The 21,716-nt window shown below is 39.4% G+C and overlaps 1 protein-coding gene and 1 pseudogene across 1 annotated transcript in view; one reads left to right on the top strand and one right to left on the bottom strand.

Moving 5' to 3' along the window:
* Positions 1-21,716, top strand: part of ERC2 (ELKS/RAB6-interacting/CAST family member 2) — a 1,048,627-nt gene that overhangs the window by 736,850 nt on the left and 290,061 nt on the right. The gene's annotated exons all lie outside the window — the stretch shown is intronic.
* LOC116761607 lies at positions 9,317-9,813 on the bottom strand (annotated as a pseudogene).

Here is a 21,716-nt window from a genome sequence, read left to right on the forward strand (position 1 = left end):
AGAGAGCACTCCCACCTCCTCTTTTCAGTTTCCTGATCCATGTATCCTTACTATAGGGGAGATGGCACCATATATTGACCTGTGATTTAAGACATATACTGCATTCCTTTAGGACAGCAACCCAGCCTTTTTGGGTGTTGTCCCCCTGCTTTGGTACTAAATCAGCATTTCTAGGTTATGGGCCCATTAATGGCCAAATGTGTCTCATGGTTGGAGGTGATGTTGTGCAGACTATCATGTGATAGATAAGGCATTGTGTATGTCTAAGAATTGTGGTCCTGGAAGAAGTGCTGAAGAGGAGAAGTTAAAGCCATAAAGGGAAGATTGTATCCTGTTTAAGTCAAAGCACTGACCTCTTCAAAGTCAGAGAAGTCTAATGTCATCAGTATTTCCCTAGGTAGCTTGTTAGTCTACCCAGGGCTCAGTATTGTCCTTTGTTGTGGGCAGCTTTGGTACTTGGCTTGGTTGTAGTTGGATAAGCCTTGGTGAGAAGACTGTGTGACTGAATTGTGCATGGCCTCCATCCCTGACTGTGTGGCCAGTGAATTCCCTCTTCTAAGCAACCTAAAGATCATAAAACATGTTAACTCTGTTTATCACCTCCTACTTACATGTTCTTTTCCAGTAATTTAGTTATGCTTTTTTTGATTAACATTAGACATTGTTTTAAAAAATTATATCATATTTTTATATTATATTAAGATTAGACATTATTTTTAAAAAACAGGCAATTATAAACAAACCTTTTTTATAAACAAAAATTTATTTTTATATAAAAATATATACAAAAATATTTTTAAAAATAATATTCTTTGTTCATTTCTTCTTACATCTCAAACTTTCCTTCCTAGCTTATAATTCTTTTTTTTTTAACATCTTTATTGGAGTATAATTGTTTTACAGTGGTGTGTTAGTTTCTGCTTTATAACAAAGTGAATCAGCTATATATATACATATATCACCAAATCCCCTCCCTCTTACATCTCTCTCCCACCCTACCTATCCCACCCCTCTAGGTGCTCACAAAGCACCAAGCTGATCTCCCTGTGCTATTTGGCTGCTTCTCACTGGTTATCTGTTTTACATTTGGTAGTGTATATATGTCCATGCCACTCTCTCACTTCGTCTCTAGGTCCATCCACCTCACTACAAATAACTCAATTTCGTTTCGTTTTATGGCTGAGTAATATTCCATTGTATATATGTGCCACATCTTCTTTATCCATTCATCTGTCTATGGGCACTTAGGTTGCTTCCATGTCCTGTCTATTGTAAACAGTGCTGCAATGAACATTGCGGTACATGACTCTTTTTGAGTTATGGTTCTCAGGGTATATGCCCAGTAGTGGGATTGCTGGGTCATATGGTAGCTCTATTTTTAGTTTTTTAAGGAACCTCCATACTGTTCTCCATTGTGGCTGTATCAATTTACATTCCCACCAACAGTGCAAGAGGGTTCCCTTTTCTCCACACCCTCTCCAGCATTTATTGTTTCTAGATTTTTTAATGATGGCCATTCTGACCGGTGTGAGGTGATACCTCATTGTAGTTTTGATTTGCATTTCTCTAATAATTACTGATGTTGAGCATCTTTTCACGTGTTTGTTGGCAATCTGTATATCTTCTGTGAAGAAATGTGTATTTAGGTCTTCTGCCCATTTTTCGATTGGGTTGTTTGTTTTTTTAATATTGAGCTGCATGAGCTGTTTATATATTTTGGAGATTAATCCTTTGTCCATTGATTCATTTGCAAATATTTTCTCCCATTCTGAGGGTTGCCTTTTTTTTTTTTTTTTTGTTTTGCGGTACACGGGCCTCTCACAGCTGTGGCCTCTCCTGTTGCGGAGCACAGACTCTGGGCACGCAGGCTCAGCTGCCATGGCTCACGGGCCCAGCTGCTCCGCGGCACGTGGGATCTTCCCAGACCAGGGCACGAACCCGTGTCCCCTGCATTGGCAGGCGGACTCTCAACCACTGTGCCACCAGGGAAGCCCCTGAGGGTTGCCTTTTCATCTTGTTTGTAGTTTCCTTTGCTTTGCAAAAGCTTTTAAGTTTCATTAGGTCCCATTTTTTTATTTTTGTTTTTATTTCCATTTCTCTAGTAGGTGGGTCAAAAAGAATTTTGCTGTGATTTATGTCATAGAGTGTTCTGCCTATGCTTTGCTCTAAGAGTTTTATAGTGTCTGTTCTTACATTTGGGTCTTTAATCCATTTTGAGTTTATTTTTGTGCATGGTGTTAGGAAGTGTTCTCATTTCATTCTTTTACATGTAGCTGTCCAGTTTTCCCAGCACCACATACTGAAGAGGCTGTCTTTTCTCCATTGTATATTCTTGCCTCCTTTATCAAAACTAAGGTGACCATAGGTGCATGGGTTTATCTCTGGGCTTCCTATCCTTTCCCATTGATCTATATTTCTGTTTTTGTGCCAGTACCACACTGTCTGGATTACTGTGTAGTATAGTCTGAAGTCTGGGGGTCTTAATTCCTCCAGCTCTGTTTTTCTTTCTCAAGATTGCTTTGGGTATTCGGGGTCTTTTGTGTTTCCATACAAATTGTGAAATTTTTTGTTCTAGTTCTGTGGAAAATGCCATTGGTAGTTTGATAGGGATTGCATTGAATCTGTAGATTGCTTTGGGTAGTAGAGTCATTTTCACAATATTGATTCTTCCAATCCAAGAACATGGTATATCTCTCTATCTGTTTGTATCATCTTTAATTTCTTACATCAGTGTCTTATAGTTTTCTGCATACAGGTCTTTCGCCTCCTGAGGCAGGTTTATTCCTAGGTATTTTATTCTTTTAGTTGCAGTGGTAAATGGGAGTGTTTCCCTAATTTCTCTTTCAGATTTTTCATCATTAGTGTATAGGAATGCCAGAGATTTCTGTGCATTAATTTTGTGTCCTGCAACTTTACCAAATTCATTGATTAGCTCTAGTAGTTTTCTGGTAGCATCTTTAGGATTCTCTATGTATAGTATCATGTCATCTGCAAACAGTGACAGCTTTACTTCTTCTTTTCCGATTTGGATTCCTTTTATTTCTTTTTCTTCTCTGATTGCTGTGGCTAAAACTTCCAAAACTATGTTGAATAAGAGTGGTGAGAGTGGACAACCTTGTCTTGTTCCTGATCTTAGAGGAAATAGTTTCAGTTTTTCACCATTGAGAATGATGTTAGTTGTGGGTTTGTCATATATGGCCTTTATTATGTTGAGGGAAGTTCACTCTGTGCCTACTTTCTGGAGAGTTTTTATCATAAATGGATGTTGAATTTTGTCAAAAGCTTTTTCTGCATCTATTGAGATGATCATATGGTTTTTCTCCTTCAGTGTGTTAATATGGTGTATCACACTGATTGTTTAGCATATACTGAAGAATCCTTGCATTCCTGGGATAAACCCCACTTGATTATGGTGTTTGATCCTTTTAATGTGCTGTTGGGTTCTGTATGCTAGTATTTTTGTGATGATTTTTGCATCTATGTTCATCAGTGATATTGGCATGTAGTTTACTTTGTGACATCTTTGTCTGGTTTGGTTATCAGGGTGATGGTGGCCTCATAGAATGAGTTTGGGAGTGTTCCTCCTTCTGCTATATTTTGGAAGAGTTTGAGAAGGACAGGTGTTAGCTCTTCTCTAAATGTTTATTAGAATTCCCCTGTGAAGCCACCTGGTCCTGGGCTTTTGTTTGTTGGAAGAGTTTTAATCACAGTCTCAATTTCAATGCTTGTGATTGGTCTGTTTATGTTTTCTATTTCTTCCTGGTTCAGTCTTGGAAGATTGTGCTTTTCTAAGAATTTGTCCATTTCTTCCAGATTGTGCATTTTATTGGCATAGAGTTGCTTGTAGTAATCGCTCATGATCCTTTGTATTTCTGCAGTGTCAATTGTTACTTCTCCTTTTTCATTTCTAATTCTAATGATTTGAGTCTTCTCCCTTTTTCTTGATGAGTCTGACTAATGGTTTATCAGTTTTGTTTATCTTCTCCAAGAACCAGCTTTTTGTTTTATTGATCTTTGCTATTGTTTCCTTCATTTCTTTTTCATTTATTTCTGATCTGATCTTTATGATTTCTTTCCTTCTGCTAACTTTGGTTTTTTTTTTGTTTTGTTTTTCTTTCTCTAATTGCTTTAGGTGTAAGTTTAGGTTGTTTATTTGAGATGTTTCCTTTTTCTTAAGGTAAGATTGTATTGCTATAAACTTCCCTCTTAGAACTGCTTTTTCTGCATCCCATAGGTTTTGGGTCATCGTGTTTTCATTTTCATTTCTTTTTAGGTATTTTTTGATTTCCTATTTGATTTCTTCAGTGATCTCTTGGTTATTTAGTAGTGTATTGTTTAGCCTCCATGTGTTTGTATTTTTTACATATTTTTTCCTGTAATTGATATCTAGTTTCATAGCGTTATGGTTGGAAAATATACTTGATATGATTTCAGTTTTCTTAAATTTACCAAGGCTTGATTTGTGACCCAAGATATGATCTATCTTGGAGAATGTTCTATGAGCACTTGAGAAGAAAGTGTATTCTGTTGTTCTGGGATGGAATGTCCTATAAGTATCAGTTAAGTCCATCTTGTTTAATGTATCATTTAAAGCTTGTGTTTCCTTATTTATTTTCATTTTGGGTGATCTGTCCATTTTTGAAAGTGGGTTGTGAAAGTCCCCTACTATGGTTGTATTACTGTCAATTTCCCCTTTTATGGCTGTTAGCATTTGCCTTATATATTGAGGTACTCCTATGTTGGGTTCATAAATATTTATAATTGTTATGTCTTCTTCTTCGATTGATCCCTTGATCATTATGTAGTGTCCTTCTTTTTTTTTTTCCCCCCCACAGAGAAAAACACATTCATTTTATTTTGCAGTGTTTGCAGTATACTCACTTCGCATGTCTTTCCCCTCAGGGTTAGCTGGAGCCTCATAAAGTTTGGTAACTCTGAGTCAGCTCCAAAGACAGTATATTCCCCATCCACATCACACATCCCACATCGCACATCATACTTCTGGAAGGATGAAGTGGTCCTAATGTTTACACAGTTGAAAACAAAACCCAAGTCAGCATTCTGACAACATAACTCTTTACTGATCCATATGACATTTGCCATTTTACCCTTTCCCCTCACTGTGTCTTTAAGAAAATAAACTTTCCCAAAAATCCAATGACTATTTTCCAGCGCACCCTGATGTCTGCTGCCATAGGCCCATGTCCCTCTGCTTCGTAACACTCAGCACAGTGAAGACTTGTAATTAGTGATTTACTGAATTACTCTGCCTTTCCCAGCAGAGTGTGAGCTCCACAAGCAAGGGCCGATTCCTCTTTTACTACCTCTATCCTCAGCACCAGGCATATAATGGTTGCCCAATAAATTACGTTGAGTTAAAGAAAACAAAAGCTAACCTTTAAAAAAATACCTATCATATGATAGCAGTTGGGGTGATGGTTACCTTTGGGGAAGACAGGTGGGTAGTGACTGGCAGGGGGCATGAAGGAGACTCAGGGTTGCAGTCACATTCTATTTCTTCACCTGTTTACCTGGGCACGTTCACCACTTGGTCATTTATTGAGCTAAACTTATGATCAGTATACTTCCTGCACTGAAAGAGAACCTAGAGACCCTCTGATGCAGTGATTCTCTAGCCACACATCACTGGGGCATTCATTACAAGTGCAAACCCCCTGGTCTCCCACACCAGATCCTGACTCACTACGTCTTAGAGTAGGGCCCAGGGATTTGGATCTTTTAACAAGTCCTTCAAGTGATTCTGAAGAAGGTGGTCTACAGAGAACACTGAGCCTCTTATCTTCTAGATGAATGAAATGGAGGCCAGGGAGGGAGGAGACCTGCCCAGAGTGTTCTTCTGGTTAATGAGTATGCCAGGACTAGAATGAAGTTCGCCTTCGACCACTCCAGTGTTATTTCCATGATTCCATGCTAGAATAGCTTAGGACCCAGAATGAATCTACCCTAAACCTCAGTGCCTTATTCCACTGAGCCCTTTGCCTTTTTACCCACACATTAGGTTAATTGTGGAGGCCCAGAAACATACCTGTACATTCATTAGGTATGCAGAACCAGGTACTTAAACTTAGAGTTTAAATCATAGCTCCAATATTTACAAACTGTGTGACCCTGAGATAGTTATTTGTAAAATATAGCAGGGAGCATGTAAAATAATGTGGTCCCAGTAAATAGTATCTATAATTAATGCCATCTTAAAACATGGTGCTAAAGATACATTCTTCATTCGACTAGAGGGGTATTCTCAAAGTGCAGTCCCCTACAATAGGATCACCAGGAAGTGCTTATTTAAAACAGATTTCTAGTGAATCAGAATCTCTGGGGTAAAACCCAGAAGTCTGCATTAATAAGCAAGCACCCCAAGTTCTTCCTCTACATATAAACTTTTGAGAAACACTGGACTAGGGCCATGGACGGAGTGCCTCTCGTCAATGAAAACACGTGTATCAACGAAAACCAGGTAGCGCTGAACACTCTAACAATTTTCTGCTAACAAGAGGGAAGTGAGTGCCACCTACTGCCTTATTTTTATTTATTTATTATCATTATTTGATTTATTTTCTGGTGTGTTGGGTCTTCATTGCTGTGCATGGGCTTTCTCTAGTTGCAGTGAGCGGGGGCTACTCTCCGTTACAGTGTGCGGGCTTCTCATTCCAGTGGCTTCTCTTGTAGCAGAGCACAGGCTCCAGGCGCATGGGCTTCTGTAGTTGTAGCACACAGGCTCAGTAGTTGTGGCTCATGGAATCTGGAGCACAGGCTTTGTAGTTGTGGCACATGGGCTTAGTTGCTCCATGGCCTGTGGGATCTTCCTGGACCAGGGCTCAAACCCATGTCGCCTGCATCATCAGGCGGATTTTTAACCACTGCGCCACCAGGGAAGTCCTGTGCATTAATTTTGTATCCTGCAACCTTACCAAAGCCATTGATTAGTTCTCGTAGTTTTCTGGTGGCATCTTTAGGATTTTCTATGTATAGTATCATGTCACTGGCAAACGGTGACAGTTTTACTTCTTTACCAATTTGTATTCGTTTTATTTCTTTTTCTTCTCTGATTGCTGTGGCTAGGACTACTAATACCATGTTGAATAATAGTGGCAAGAGTGGACATCCTTGTCTTGTTCCTGATCTTAGAGGAAATGCTTTCAGTTTTTCACCATTGAGAATGATATTTGCTGTGCGTTTGTTGTATATAGTTTTTATTATGTTGAGGTAGGTTCCCTCTATGCACACTTTCTGGAGACTTTTATCATAAATGGGTGTTGAATTGTGTCAAAAGCTTCTTTTGTATCTATTGAGACGATCATATGGTTTTTATTCTTTAATTTGTTCATATGGTGTATCACACTGATTGTTTTGCATTTACTGAAGAATCCCTGGGATAAATCCCACTTGATCATGGTGTATGATCCTTTTAATGTGTTGTTGGGTTCTGTTTGCTAGTATTTTGTTGAGGATTTTTGTGTCTATGTTCATCAGTGATATTGGTCTATAATTTTCTTTTTTGTGATATCTTTGTCTGGTTTGGGTATCAGGGTGATGGTGGCCTTGTAGAACAAGTTTGGGAGTGTTCTTCCCTCTGTAATTTTTTGGAAGAGTTTGACAGGGATAAGTGTTAACCCTTCTCTAAATGTTTGATCGAGTTCGCCTGTGAAGCCATCTGGTCCTGGACTTTAGTTTGTTGGAAGATTTTTAATTGCAGTTTCAATTTCATTCCTGTGATTGGTCTGTTTATATTTTCTAATTCTTCCTGGTTCAATCTTGGAAGGTTGTAGTTTTCCAAAAATTTGTCCATTTCTTCCAGGTTGTTCATTTTATTGGAATAGAGATGTAGTAGTCTCTTAGGATGCTTTGTATTTCTGCAGTGTCTGTTGTAACTTCTTCTTTTTCATTTCTAATTCTATTGATTTGCATCCTCTCCCTTTTTTTTCTTGATGAATCTGGCTAAAGGTTTGTCGATTTTGTTTATCTTCTCAATGAACCAGCTTTTAGTTTTATTGATCTTTGGTATTGCTTTCTTTGTTTCTATTTCATTTATTTCTGCTCTGATCTTTGTGATTTCTTTCCTTCTGCTAGCTTTGGGTTTTCTTTGTTCTTCTTTTTCTAGTTGCTTTAGGTGTAAGGTTACATGGTTTATTTGAGATTTTTCTTGTTTCTTGAGGTGAGCTTGAATTGCTATGAACTTCCCTCTTAGAACTGCTTTTGCTGCGTCCCATAGGTTTTGGATTGTTGTGTTTTTGTTGTCATTTGTCTCTAGGTATTTTTTTGATTTCCTCTTTGGTTTCTTCAGTGATCACTTAGTTATTTAGCAGCACACTGTTTAGCCTCCATGTATTTGTGTTTTTTACTGTTTTTGTCTTGTAAGTCATTTCTAATCTCATGGTGTTGTGGCCGGAAAAGATGCTTGATATGATTTCAGTTTTCTTAAATTTTCCAAGGCTTGATTTGTGACCCAAGATGTGGTCTATTCTGGAGAACGTTCCATGTGCACTTGAGAAGAAAGTGTATTTTTCCACTTTCAGGTGGAATGTCCTAAACATATCAATTATTTTAGAGTGCAAGGCTGAGACTGGTTCAATTTCTCTCTCCGTAATTGAATTCACTCTGAAAAATGAATCAATCCTAAACTAGACAGCCAAGCAATAGCAAACATTATTGGTAAGAGACATAAAAATAGTCATTATTTAAGCAAAATAAAGCATTCTAAGTTAAATGGTTTTTGGAGTTTTAGATTAATATATCTAATAAACTCCTGTAGTTTCAAGTTACTACTAAAACAGTAAAGGAAAATATAATCTGTCGTCCACTGGCCTATGCCAACAGTGAAAGGAAAAACTGAACTACAGAATGCCCTAAAATACTACACTGAAACAATGTGCAGGGATGCTCCCCTCTACCACCCCCTCCCCCAGTTCCAGGAGAGAAATCAAGTGAAATAATAAGGACAAGCTTTTTTATCCTATAACTTTCTACTCAAGTCCAGTATCAAAACTGCCACCTGCAGGGCACAAGCTAGAAAGCTAACATTGCCTTCAAACAGCACTCAAAAAAGCCTTCTGAATTATATAGTGTGTCACTACATTTAAAGCTGACTTCTCCTTCCTAGTTGCCAATACAAAAAATATACCCAGAGGCTCAAGAGAGATGGGCAGAGCTTTATAAATATTCATGTAAAACTAGCAGTTGTACTTCATATTTCAGTAATTCAATGACAAATCGTAAGAAGCGTCTGTCTTTAATTTTTGTTGGTTTTAGGAAATAAATGGTAAAATATGTACACTGTGGAGTCTTAATACCCCCATCATAGAGTGTGAATGATGGTCTGGTTGCGAAGCTCCTGGATATACTCTTTGGCATGGGCGACTGCTGTCTTTGGTGCCTCAGGTGGAGGTAGAGGGCCTTCCACCAACTTCACAAAATAATGGCAAAAAACCTTCTCCATAATTCCAAAGCAACCTCTGCCGTGGTGCTGGATGCATTTCAGGTACTGGCCTCGCCCTGAGGTGGACTCAGCTATATATAAATTGGATCTGATTTCCACACTGTGTGTGGTCTCTCACTGACCTGTCTTGTACTTCTAAGAGAACCTCTTTAATTATCTGGGCCCCTTTTTTGTCACTGAATTCCAGCTGAGCCAGAGCCTGGTCAGTGGACATTCCTCGTATCAGTTTTGCCAAATACCACATCTTGTCTTTGCTGTACTTTGTCTTCGAGAATGGTAGACTTCCCCAAGACCAGCTTCCCCCTCAGATTCTACATCCATAATGCACCCAGATGATCCATTATTACTGCCGCCATCCTTCTCCCTCTCTCTTAGGAAGCCTCCGAGTGTAGTGTCTTTCTTTGTCTCTTGTAATAGTCTTTATTTTAAAGTCTATTTTTTTCCGATGTGAGAATTGCTACTCCAGATTTCTTTTCATTTCCATTGCATGGAATATGTTTTTCCATCCCCTCACTTTCAGTCTGTATGCATCCCTAGGTCTGAAGTGTGTCTCTTGTAGAGAGCATATATACAGGTCTTGTTTTTGTATCCATTCAACCAGTCTTTGTCTTTTGGTTGGAGTATTTAATCCATTTACATTTAAGGTAGTTATCGATATGTATGTTCCTATTACCATTTTCTTAATTGTTTTTTTAATAAAGAAATTAGGTATTTTTATTTTTTAAATTTATTTAGTTTTTTGGCCATGCCGCACAGCTTGCAGGATCTTAGTCCCCTGATCAGGTATCTAACCTGTGCCCCCTGAAGTGGAAGCATGAAGCCCTAACCACTGAACTACCAGAGAATTCCCTAGATATATTTTTTAACATCTTTATTGGAGTATAACTGCTTTACAATGGTGTGTTAGTTTCTGCTTTATAACAAAGTGAATCAGTTATACATATACATATGTTCTCATATCTCTTCCCTCTTGTGTCTCCCTCCCTCCCACCCTCCCTATCTCACCACTCTAGGTGGTCACAAACCACTGAGCTGATCTCCCTGTGCTATGCAGCTGCTTCCCACTAGCTATCTATTTTACGTTTGGTAGTGTTATATGTCCATGCCACTCTCTCACTTTGTCACAGCTTACCCTTCCCCCTCCCCACATCCTCAAGTCCATTCTCTAGTAGGTCTGTGTCTTTATTCCTGTCTTACCCCTAGGTTCTTCATGACCTTTTTTTTTTTTCTTAGATTCCATATATACATGTTAACATACAGTATTTGTTTTTCTCTTTCTGACTTACTTCACTCTGTATGACAGACCCTGGGTCCATCCACCTCACTACAAATAACTCAATTTCATTTCTTTTTGTGGCTGAGTAATATTCCATTGTATATATGTGCCACAACTTCTTTATCCTTTCATCTGTTGATGGACACTTAGTTTGCTTCCATGTCTTGGCTGTTGTAAATAGAGCTGCAATGAACATTTTGGTACATGACTCTTTTTCAATTATGGTTTTCTCAGGGTATATGCCCAGTAGTGGGATTGCTGGGCCGTATGGTAATTCTATTTTTAGTTTTTTAAGGAACCTCCATACTGTTCTCCATAGTGGCTCTATCAATTTGCATTCCCACCAACAGTGCAAGAGTGTTCCCTTTTCTCCACACCCTCTCCAGCATTTACTGTTTCTAGATTTTTTGATGTTGGCCATTCTGACCAGTGTGAAGTGATATCTCATTGTAGTTTCCGTTGTTTTTGGTGTCTGCCCCCAGTGGGTAAGGTTAGTTCAGTGGGTTGTGTAGGCTTCCTGGTGGAGGGGACTGGTGCCTGTGTTCTGATAGATGAGGCTGGATCTTGTCTTTCTGGTGGGTAGGACTGTGTCCAGTGGTGTGTTTTGGGGTGTCTGTGACCTTATTATGATTTTAGGCAGCCTCTCTGGTAATGGGTGGAGTTGTGTTCCTGTCTTGCTAGTTGTTTGGCATAGGATGTCCAGCACTGTAGTTTGCTGGTTGTTGAGTGGAACTGGATCTTAGTGTTGAGACGGAGATCTCTGAGAGAGCTTTCACCATTTGATATTACATGGAGCCAGGAGGTCTCTGATGGACCAGTGTCCTGAACTTGGCACTCCCACGTCAGAGACACAGGCCTGACACCCAATCAGAGCACCAAGTCCCTGTCAGGCACACAGCTCAGAAAAAAAGGGATAAAAAAGAAAGAAAGAAACATAAAATAAAATAAAGTAAAGTTATTAAAATAAAAAATTATTTAAAATAAAAAAATGAAAGTAATTAGAAAAAGAAAGAAGGGAGCAACCAAACCAAAAAACAAATCCACCAATGATAGCAAGTGCTAAAAACTATAATAATAAGAAAAAAAAAACCGGACAGACAGAACCCTGAGACAAGTGGTAAAAACAAAGCTATACAGACAAACCCACAAAGAAGCATACACATACACACTCACAAAAAGAGAAAAAGGAAAAAAAATATATATATATCTATATATAAAAAGGAAAAAAAATGGAAAAGAACCACCAAATCAATAAACAAATCTCCCAATGATAATAAACTCTAAATACTAAACTAAGATAAACATAAAACCAGAAACAAACTAGATGCAGAAAGCTAGACCCCAGTCTACAGTTGCTCCCAATATCCACTGCCTCAATTTTGGGATGATTCATTTTCTATTCAGGTATTCCAGAGATGCAGCGTACATCAAGTTGATTGTGGACATTTAATCCTCTGCTCCTGAGGGTGCTGGGAGAGATTTCCCTTTCTCTTCTTTGTACGCACAGCTCCCAGGGTTCAGCTTTGGATTTGGCCCTGCCTCTGCGTGTAGGTCGCCGGAGGGAGTCTGTTCTTCACTCAGACAGGACGGGGTTGAAGTAGCAGCTGATTAGGGGACTCTGGCTCACTCAGGCCGGGGTGAGGGAGGGGTACAGAATGTGGGGTGAGCCTGCAGCGGCAGAGGCCAGCGTGATGTTACAACAGCCTGAGGCACACTGTCTGTTCTCGCGGGGAAGTTGTCCCTGGATCATGGGACCCTGGCAGTGGCGGGCTGCACAGGCTTCTGGGTGGGGTGGTGTGGATAGTGACCTGTGCTTGCACACAGGTTTCTTGGTGGCTGCAGCAGCAGCCTTAGCGTTTCATGCCCATCTCTGGTGTCCACGCTGATAGCCGCGGCTCACACCCATCTCTAGAGCTCATTTAGGCGGTGCTCTGAATCCCCTCCCCTTACGCACTCCGAAACAATGGTCTCTTGCCTCTTAGGCAGTTGCAGACTTTTTCCTGGACTCCCTCCCGGCTAGCTGTGGTGCACTGGCCCCCTTCAGGCTGTGTTCAGATCCCTCTCCCTGGGATCTGACCTCCGAAGCTGGAGCCTCAGCTCCCAGCCCCCACTGTCCCCGGTGGATGAGCAGACAAGCCTCTCAGGCTGGTGAGTGCTGGTCGGCACCAATCCTCTGTGCAGGAATCTCTCCACTTTGCCCTCCGCACCCCTGTTGCTGTGCTCTTCTCCGTGGCTGTGAAGCTTCCCCACCACCACCCCCCGTCTCCACCAGTGAAGGGGCTTCCTAGTGTGTGGAAACTTTTCCTCCTTCACAGCTCCCTCCCAGAGGTGCAGGTCCCATCTCTACTCTTCTGTCTCTCTTTTTCCTTTTTTCTTTTGCCCTACCCAGTTATGTGGGTAGTTTCTTGCCTTTTGGGAAGTCTGAGGTCTTCTGCCGGCGTTCAGTAGGTGTTCTGTAGGAGTTGTTCCACATGTAGATGGATTTCTGATGTATTTGTGGGGAGGAAGGCGATCTCCACATCTTACTCCTCCGCCATCTTGAAGGTCCCCCCCCTTGGCTTATAATTCTTTATACTTTTAGAAGTTCTTTTGGTGTAGATCTGTTGGTGATAAACTCTTCAATTTTTGTTTCTCTGAAAATGTTTTTATTTCACCCTCATTCTTGAATCAACTGGTTTCAGGTAGAAAGTTGTTTTCTCTCAACCATATATTGTTTCACTAACTTCAAGGTTCTGCTGTTGCTCTGGAAACGTGTGCTATCTGGCTAATTATGAGTGACTAGCTTTCCTCTGTGATTGTTTTTACTCTTGCTACAATGTACGGATGTAAATTTTATTTTATTTATTCTGCTTCCTATATGTATGAATTCATATCTTTCACCCATTCTGTATAGTTCTCAGCTGTTCTCTCTTCACATATCACCTACCATTTGTGTCTCTCTTTATGGGACTCTAATTACATGTGTGTCTGTCCTCCATACTGCTTAACATCCCAGACTCACTTTCCCTCTTCTAGTCTCTCTGAGCTGTATTCTGGGTTATTTCTCTATTTATTCCTTCTAGTTCAACCATTCTCTCTTCAGTACTCTCTAATCTGTGACTAAACCCATTCATTGAGGTTTTTTTGTTTTTGTTGTTTCTCAGCATATCATTGAGTGTTTTTTTAATTTAATTTAATTTATTTTTTATACAGCAGGTTCTTATTAGTTATCTATTTTATACATATTAGTGTATATATGTCAATCCCAATCTCCCAATTCATCCCACCCCTCCCATACCCTGCTTTCCCCTCTTGGTGGCCATACATTTATTCTCTACATCTGTGTCTGTATTTCTGCCTTGCAAACTAGCTCATCATTGAGTTTTTTAGATTAACAATTATATTTTTTTGTCCTCCAAAGTCCAGAGTTTAGTTTGGATTTTCCAAATCTTCCTAGTTTCTTTTTGCATGCTTTTTTTATTTAATTCTTTTATTTATTTAAGCATTTTATAAACAGCTATTTTATAGTCTATAGTTAATAATTACAATATCTGAAGCCATTATGTATGTATATGTAAATTCACACTTATTCTCAGGTAATTCTACTGTCTTTCCCTCGTTGATGATTAGTTTCCTTTTATGCTTGGTAATCTTTGTGGATTTATAAATGGCAAATATTAGTGGGAGCCATAAGTGACTAAAATAGAGATTCTTTTCTCCAGAGAAAATTTGTTTTGGCCTCTTCTGGGAGCAAGGGCTGCTACTAATCTAGGACCACTTAGTTCTTTTAATAATCCTGGTTTAATCAGGGCTTTCAGGTTAAGCCCCTCCAACTTGCCACTGGATTAGTCTCTCAGTTGTACAGGTGACCTTGCTATTTGCTCTCAGAGCAACCCCTGCTATTTATGTGGGCTTTCAGCACACTATTCTGGTTTCAGCTCAGTTTTGGAGTTTTGTTTGTTTATTTTAGTCCTTTAGAGGTTTTCCTTACTTCCCATGAGCCCAACAATGCAATAAAAATTATGTTTTGAAAGGGCCCTTCATAGCATCATAGTCAGCCATGATGCTGGAAGCAGAAGTTTCTTATTTCATATGCCCAATGTGCACACACTATCAATAGAAATAATTTCTTAAAAATCTTTAAATATTTTGTCTGTCAATCTTAATTTTACAATATTGCTGCATTGTAGGTTTTCCAGGATTTTCAGTTTAACCCATCTCCCTAAGATTTTCAAGTGAAATCCCATTACGGATTACCAAGGATATGCAAGATGGTTTACCATTTTTTCTTTTTTTTTTTTTACTTAAAATTTACATTTATTCACATCTTGATATTCAGAGGAGACTTTATTTGAGTTGCTGTATTTTATGTGGAATCCAAGAAAAAGTAGGTTTGGGCCTGAATTACAGAGGAAATTACCTTCCCCTCCCCCCACTTTTTTTGTAGCAATTAAGTGTTGCTTCTGAAGATCATATTACTTAAAAAAAATAGGCTTTTCTTTTTAGAGCAGTTTTAGGTTTACAGCGAAATTGAGTGAAAGGTACAGAAAATTTCCGTATACTCCCTGCCCTCACACATGCATAGCTTCCTCCATTATCAATACCTCCCACCAGAGTTCTACATTTGCTACAGCTGATGAACTTACATTGACACATCATGATCACACAGAGTCCGTAGTTTACTTTAGGGTCCATTCTTGGTATTGTACACACTTTGGGCTTGGACAAATTTATAACGACATATATCTACCATTAGAGTATCGTACTGAGTAGTTGCACTGTCCTAAAATCCTCTGTGCTCAGCCTATTCATTCCTAGCTCTTCCTAACCCTTGGCAACCACTGATCTTTTCACTGTCTTCATAATTTTTCCTTTTCTAGAATGTCATATAGTGGAATCATACAGTCTGGGCTTACTTTGTTGTTGTTGTTATATTTAAACATTTATTGAGGATTACTCTGTCTCAGAGTTGGCAACCTTTTTCTTAAAGGACCAGATAGTAAATATTTTAGACTTTCAGGTCTGTTGCAGCTACTCAGTTCTGCTGTTGTAGTGTGAAAGCAGCCATAGAAATACATAAACAAATGAATGTGGCTGTGTTCCATTGGAACTTTGATTACAGAAATAGGCAGTGGGCCCATGAGCTGTAGTTTACTGACACCTGATCTATTCTAAACTCTGGATCATGGGGGTTATTTTTGGTTTTTTTGTTTGTTTGTTTGTTTTGCATATTGAATCTTCACTGATATTCACCAACTTTGTTTTGAAGGTTCTGCCTTCTTACAAGTCCACCAAAGACACAGTGGTCTACTTTCTTTCTCAGAAAAGCCAGGCTTTGCGTGCTAAGGGCTTTTACACATGCAGTTCCCCTTCCTGGAATGCCCTTCCACATGCCCTGTGTCTGCTTCCTCCATTATAGCTTCAGATCATAACCTTAATGCCTCCTGCTCAAGAGGATTTCCTTGATTTCCCTCTGTAAAGCCATTTCCCTCCACTTCTCATTGATACTTGCCAAAGAATTCTGTCATTTTGTTTTAGAGCACTGACAGAAATTTGTAACTATGTATTTTCTATGAGGGCAGGATCCATGTATATTCTGACTGTGTATCTAGAGCCCAGCACAGTTCCTGGCAAATAGTAGGTATTCTGGGTAATTGTTTGCCAAATGAATGAAGCAATCCTGTGAGGCAGGTACTGTTACTAGTATCTACCTTTTACAGATGAAGAGACTTAGGTTCCACCAAAGTAACTTACCCAAAGTCGTGTAGCTAGTAAGTGTCAGACCCCAGATTCAATCTGAGGTGGGTCTGTCTGATTCCAGGCCCTGTGCTGATCTCCAGTCCCTCTGTGGCCTCTTGGTTTCTTGTTATGTGCAGAGTTGAAGAACAAAGTTGCCCAGATACTCTTGGAGACCTGTCAAGGGAGTAAGAGGTGGGGGGTGGAGAGGTGGGCTTACAGAAGCCTGGTGTTAGTATCAAATGAACTGACTCAAGTTAAATAGGAAAAGGATCGGTTACTTAATTGCAAACAATCTCACTGTTAAGGTACAGCTTTATGATTCAGGGGTCAAAACAGTTTTATGCCAGCAGGATCCCAGTGTTCTTATGGTGGTGAAAGGGAAAGTAAGTAGGAAGGTTCCATTCTCAGTGGAGATCCAGGGCAAAGCAAAGTGCCCCAGCTTATCCAGGAGGTCTGGCAACCATTAAAGAGAAATGACTTCCTAAATTCTAACTGACAGGAGGACTGAATGCATTGTACCATCCAGGAGGCAGAGCCCCCATGCTCAGGGAAATGAATATGGTTTAAAAACTCATGGGATCTTTCCGGTCTGTCCCAAGCTTGGGAATTCAATGTGGAACACTTTTTTAAAACAACAATTTGAAAGAAAGTTAATGTACTTTTCTTGGGATTTTGTAAAGCTGTATTTTGCTTATTAGTCAGTGGAAAAACCTATATGACTAAAATATGTTTAAATGTAAGCTGGCTAATAGAACAGACTCAGGGCAGGAAAATAGACCATTTGAAACAAATCAACCATTAATTTCATATGTATTGCTTAAGAAAAAAGAAAACATTGAAGCAAAGTGAAAATGACATGATGGTCCATTTCAAACATTTGGTATACGTAACATAAATGAATTCTGTGCAGTGATTCTGTGAGTTCAGCCAAACCATGAGAGCCAGCTTTAAGGACTTCATTGATAACCGTGAGTTTAACACAGTTTTGCAGAATTATGTGTTAATTCTCTGAAAAGCATCAACTGTAAATAAGAATATATAACTTTGTCAAAGAAATAATCCATAAACAGAATAAAACTTGTCTGGGTGTAACACTGACTAGCACTTAACTTATGTAGAAGTGGTTGTTCCCAGAGAGAAATACAAGATACTTAGGCTCACACACATGTGTGCGAAAACTATCTGTACTAAAAAAAAGCATATTTTTACATCTTCCTGGATCTTTTACTTTTATGCAGTAAACATAATTCATCATTTTCCAAATAGGAATTGAAGTTACAATAAAGCCCATGTCTTCAAGTGTGTGCATACACACACACACACACACACACACACACACACACACACACACACCATGATTAATAAAAAATAAAAATTGAAAATGAAAGCCTTGAAAACCTGGAGGAAGTAACTCTGCTAACCACAAAGTCCATTCTGATTACTATGATTGGTCATCAAGTTTGGCCCTGAACTCCCTGGCAGGCAGGGCAAAAAGGGAAATGGGATAAATTGTACCATTTTTGTTATTAGAAAGGAGGAAATGGACCAGCTCCTGGAGATAGAGATTTTCCTGGCACCAGATATTAAAAACAGTTTCTTGTGTGTGATTTTCTATAGGAATATTGAACCACATAATGGTTAATGCCCTCAACAGCCCTTTCCAGCAAATGCAGATGTGGTTTTCATAGAGCTGTCTCCTGCAACAACCCCCAGTAAAAGCTGGTACCATAACATGAGAGTACTGTTTTTTATTTCCATATTGTAAAAGGTACATGGTTTTGCTTTCAGTACATATTTCAAAGGTATAGAGAGACATTCTAATTTGTTTGCCTATGTTACAGAGATCTGGAATTATTCCTATACCTAGGCATTTCCCCATGGATTTTTGCTTGGGCATATCACGTATTAAAAGATTTCCAGTCACCACCATCTTCTAAATGTTTTGAAAGTTCTGAGCTAGCACTCAAGTTCTTCTGTTAGTCTGCCTTTCTCTTTATTCATTAATGATGTAGTAAGGTTTTCAGTAATTTGGCTAAGTGCAGACAGAGACCCTAAATTATATGGTTATTCACAGGAAGAATAGTGTTAGCCCTTTCATCACATTCAGTGTAAATTATTTCTGCTTTATCTAGGCTTTTCTACTTGTTTTTCATTTTAATGTTTTGTTAACAATATTATTTTATCATTATATTTATATAATCAACATGTCAAACTAACATGACTTGTATAACAATCAAAACACAGTTTTTTGGTCTCCTACTACCCCTTTACACATTTAAATCGTGAAGGAAACCTTCTTCACGGCAGGCCCAGTATCTTTTCTGCTCACTCTTAGGCAAAAACAGTCCTATAGACACTCTAAGACACAGGTATTCTGTAATTGGACTATTCACCTGGGTTTTTGATTAGCAAACAATCAACTGAAATGTACTCAAATGAAGATGTTAAAGATTGGTTAAATCCATTAGCTTAGAAAGGCTAATCGGGTAGTTCTCACCTTTTTGTGTTCACAGCATTCTTTTAAATTCTATTATTATGTGGACATATCCATTTACTGCCCAAGGCTCAGACTTGTAGCACTACCAAGCATGGTTTGCCCATGTACCAGTAAGACATGAACTTTTGCTGGTGATGACTTGACACTTGCCTTTCCTCTCTTATTTCTTAATTGCCAAAAATGACAATGCACTCTACATGGTATCCCACAACCCATTCAGCTTTCTAGCCTCTGGAAGACTTGGTGGTCCTTAGCAGTACAGAGCCTCATTTGTGGCCAGTGGAGAGCTGCCAAGGACTTGGTTTTGCCTTGTCAGCCTTGGGGAAAATCATATACACTCATTTGTTAGTTCATCCTATATTTTGGGAAATGATAAATGTGAGAAATTGTCTAAGATTCCAATTTGCATGAAAATGTTGAATTTTATTCAGGTTTCCATTATTGTTGTTATTGGGCATTGTATATTCACGGGTGCTCTTCATTGCTGCATCCAGTGGACAACAAATGGAAATCAAAGGAAGTTTCTTCAGCAAATGTTTATTGGATGCCTACTGTGAACTGAGCACAGGGGCGGGTGATGGAGTGTGGGGAAAGAGGTTGGTCAGCTCTCTTCATTTTAGGAGCACAATAGCCTAAAGAAGACGTAAACATTTGTCCACAATAAAACTATCTATTAAAAAGATAGTGGATAGCTTAGTACACAACAACTTTTCAATGTCTAGCTTCAAGAACTAAACAACACCCTCTCCACCCTCTGCCTTCTTGCCTGCTCCCCTTATTAGAAGAGATGGGATTTTCTTTTTTGATTGTCCAGAGTTTTGCTGAGTTAGCAAAGGCAGTGCAATTTGCCCAGTCTTAACCTCAAAAACTGCAAGGGGAGTCAGTGAAATATTGCCCAAGCCCAGCCTTGGGTTAGCCATGAATTATGCATTGTGTATTTAGACTATTCTACTGTTATAGTCTGTTTATCTGTTGACTTCCACCAAGATTTAGGGTTTTGTTGTACTTAATAACTTGCTTTATTTTGTTTGACATGTATTTTATGTCCTCCATGTGCATGGATACATAAGATACACAGTCGTGGGTGAGGGTCTGAAGAGAAAGCCCAGCCCTGGAAGCACTAACTTTGAGAACTCTGTGGGAATAATTTTCACATACTTTTTACCCTTACGGAGTGCTAATCAATATGATGAAGAATCCGAGTTTTCCCTGTGAACTACTCCTCGCTTTGCCTCTCTCCAGAAAACAAAACAGTTATTTTTGGGTCCTTAAATTTAAAAGATGTCAAAAAATGTTCAATTTATTCCATATTGATGTTCGGTATTGACCACAACTAAGAATTTCACTGTTTTAGGCCATATTCTAATTGTTGATTCTTACTCTTTTATTAAGTCCTATATTCAAAATTGTGGTCTGGTTGGGTAATATAGGGTTTGGCATGTCTCACGAAATAAAAACAGCAGTGTGAAGGCACAGATGACACTTGATTTTAGCTTAATCTGGAAAAAAAATCTCAGACATTTCTCCATTTGTGTTTAGGAATTTTGAAGCTGTTAAAGGAGAAAAACAAAGTAAGAACCATACTGAGAGTGTTTGTACTTGATATGGTGCATTACAAGTCTGAGAGAGAGGAATATAGGCATATCTTTTTATGTCTATTTATATTTAGCAATTATTCCTAGACTTTTCAAAGCCTATTTTACTTCCTTGATCATATTTCCTTAATAAATACCATCTTTATTAAAACAGAGATTTCAACGTCTAAAAGACTCTCCAAATGGAATTAAGTGTTTACCCAGCCCCCAGTTTCATCAACTTCCTCTTCCCACCACAAGTGTTTATGGTATCTAGGATAAAATCTCTTTTCCCCTACTTAGTCACAAAGAATTACATAAATGCCTAAAATAAGGACAATTTACATACGTGTAACTCTCCCCAGTTTTAAGAAGCTCTCTTTGAGTCCCCTAAAGACTCCTGTTGGACAGAAGAGGAGCAGAGTCAGTAGTCGTACCCCTTCCCCCACCATGCCCCCACGCCCAAGGTCCCACTCATCAGAAGTGGAGGATTTCATTTTTTAAATTGAACCCAGGTCTTTTGACTCCAGAGTCTGTGCTCTTTGCTAGGCTCGATCTTTCCTTTAAATAGAAAACCAACAATGAAATAGGTGTTCATTGAGTGTTGTATCCCATTTAGTCAAAAAACATTGATCTGCTCTGTGCCAGGAATGTGGCAGGCACTGCGGATGCCCACTGACAAACGAGAGACCTCAGTCCTTAGCTTTGCTGAGCTCACAGTCTGGCTGGGAGATGGGCCAGTGTCTCAGGTTGGGTTTCCCCAGAAACAGGCCTTCAGGCAAGGATTTAGGAACAAGTAACTTATCCGGAGGAGGAGAAAGTTGAGATAGTCACTCTCCATCTTTATTCCACCCTTAGCTGAGGGACGCTTCCAGGAGCATGAGCTTTTGGTATACTGGCCTATACGTGCAGGGCAGGCTGAGAAGAAGCCTTCAGGTGGTGTTGCAGGTTTCCACAGTAGGACTCTGTTGGCAAATTCTGTGGTTGTGAATGCTGAGGGGGTGAGAGTGAGGCACTGACCAGAACGTCTGCCACAGGGAACCGGACAGCAATTTGTGATTACTGTGCTGTGGGAGGCTGCAGGGGCACCGTAAGGCCGTCAAGGAAACCTTTCCAGAGAAGCCAGCAGTTCCCTGAGACCTGTAAGATAAGCAGAATGAGGCCGGCAAACGCTGGGGTGGAAAGTGTTCCAGG

Source organism: Phocoena sinus, chromosome 11 (assembly GCF_008692025.1).
Source record: "Phocoena sinus isolate mPhoSin1 chromosome 11, mPhoSin1.pri, whole genome shotgun sequence".
Classification (NCBI taxonomy): domain Eukaryota; kingdom Metazoa; phylum Chordata; class Mammalia; order Artiodactyla; family Phocoenidae; genus Phocoena; species Phocoena sinus.